Here is a 2500-nt window from a genome sequence, read left to right on the forward strand (position 1 = left end):
CATTCATATACTAGGGCCAATTTAGACAGAAGCCAATTAACCTACCAGCATGTCTTTGGAGTGTGGGAGGAAACTGGAGTACCCAGAGGAAACCCAAACAGGCACAGGGAGAACATGTGAACTCCAGGCAGGTATGTGTCATGGTTGGGACTTGAACCAGCGACCCTTTTTACTGCTAGGCAAGAGTGCTAACCACTACACCACTGTGCCGCCTAAAAGAGCATTTTCATAGAACGGATTGGCTCGATATGTCTTGCCTTTTCCCAGCCTGTGACTGGACAGTGAAGGGAGAAGCAGCAAAGCGATGTGCTAATTTGTATGTCACTCTGCTCTCTCCTCCTATCAGCATGCTGTTTTTCAGCTCGCAAATCGATTGGCTTCTTGTGCTGATTTTTTTGCTCTTACACTCCAGCCCTGCTGTACAGGGGGCTGCAGGAGACCGATACAGTCACATTAAAGTATTTACTATGCTTGCATTTAAAAAAATACATTTAACAAAAAATGAATAATTAAATAGAGCTACGGTCCCCACACTCACCGCTCCACGGTCCCCGTACTCATCGCTCCACAGTCCCCACACTCACTGCTCCACAGTCCCCACACTCACTGGTCCACGGTCCCCATACTCATTGATCCACGGTCCCCACACTCACTGGTCCACGGTCCCCATACTCACTGCTCCACGGTCCCTACACTCACCGCTCCACGGTCCTCACACTCACTGCTCCACGGTCCTCGCACTCATCGCTCCACGGTCCCCACACTCACTGCTCCACGGTCCTCACACTCACAGCTCCACGGTCCCCGTACTCATCGCTCCATGCTCCCCACACTTACTGCTCCATGGTCCCCACACTCACTGCTCCACAGTCCCCACACTCAATGGTCCACGGTCCCCGTACTCATTGATCCACGGTCCCCACACTCACCGCTCCACGGTCCCCACACTCATCGCTCTACGGTCCCCACACTCACCGCTCCACGGGCCTCACACTCACAGCTCCACGGTCCCCGTACTCATCGCTCCACGCTCCCCACACTCACCGCTCCACGGTCCTCACACTCATCGCTCTACGGTCCCCACACTCACCGCTCCACGGGCCTCACACTCACAGCTCCACGGTCCCCGTACTCATCGCTCCACGCTCCCCACACTCACAGCTCCACGGTCCCCGCAGTCACCACTCCACGGTCCCAGTATTAAGCGCTCCACAGTCCCTGCACTCATCGCTCCTTGATCCCCACACTCACCGCTCCACGGTCACCATACTCATCGCTCCATGGTCCCCACACTCACCGCTCCACGGTCCTCACACTCATCGCTCCACGGTCCCCACACTCACCGATTCACGGTCCTCTTACTCATTTCTCCACGGTCCCCACACTCACTGCTCCACGGTCCCCACACTCATCGCTCTACGGTCCCCACACTCACCGCTCCACGGGCCTCACACTCACAGCTCCACGGTCCCCGTACTCATCGCTCCACGCTCCCCACACTCACCGCTCCACGGTCCTCACACTCATCGCTCTACGGTCCCCACACTCACCGCTCCACGGGCCTCACACTCACAGCTCCACGGTCCCCGTACTCATCGCTCCACGCTCCCCACACTCACAGCTCCACGGTCCCCGCAGTCACCACTCCACGGTCCCAGTATTAAGCGCTCCACAGTCCCTGCACTCATCGCTCCTCGATCCCCACACTCACCGCTCCACGGTCACCATACTCATCGCTCCATGGTCCCCACACTCACCGCTCCACGGTCCTCACACTCATCGCTCCACGGTCCCCACACTCACCGCTTCACGGTCCTCTTACTCATTTCTCCACGGTCCCCACACTCACTGCTCCACGGTCCCCACACTCACTGCTCCACGGTCTCCACACTCACCGCTCCACTGTCCCCGTACTCATTGCTCCACATTCCCTACACTCACCGCTCTACCGTCCTCGCACTCACCGCTCCACGGTCCCCACACTCACTGCTCCATGGTCCCCACACTCACAGATCCACGGTCCCCATACTCTTTGCTCCACAGTCCCCACACTCACTGCTCCATGGTCCCCGCACTCAGCACTCCATGTTCTACATACTCAGAACTCCACAGTCCCTGCACTCATCACTCCACAGTCCCTGCACTCATCGCTCTACGGTCCCAGGACTTACTGCTCCACGGTCCCGCCACTCACCACTCCACGGTCCTGGCACTCACTGATCCCATGGTCCCCACACTTACCGCTCCACAGTCCCGGGACTCACTACTCCACGGTCCCAGCACTCACGATCCACAGCCCTGGCACTCCCCGCTCCGTGGTCCCCGCACTCACTGCTCCACGGTCTGTGCACTCCCCGCTCCACGAGTCCCCGGACTCACCGCTCTGTTGTCCCTGCACTGACCGCTCCATGGCACAATCCCTCTGCGGCTTTCTGTCCTTCTACTCCCGGCCAACCCGATCCGCCTCCTGTCCTGATTGGCTGGGAGGAGAAGCCAGAAG

The sequence above is a fragment of the Lithobates pipiens genome, unplaced genomic scaffold (genome assembly GCF_037356315.1).
Source record: "Lithobates pipiens isolate NorthernLeopardFrog02 unplaced genomic scaffold, aLitPip1_a1.2 Scaffold_10, whole genome shotgun sequence".
In the NCBI taxonomy this organism is placed as follows: Eukaryota; Metazoa; Chordata; class Amphibia; order Anura; family Ranidae; genus Lithobates; species Lithobates pipiens.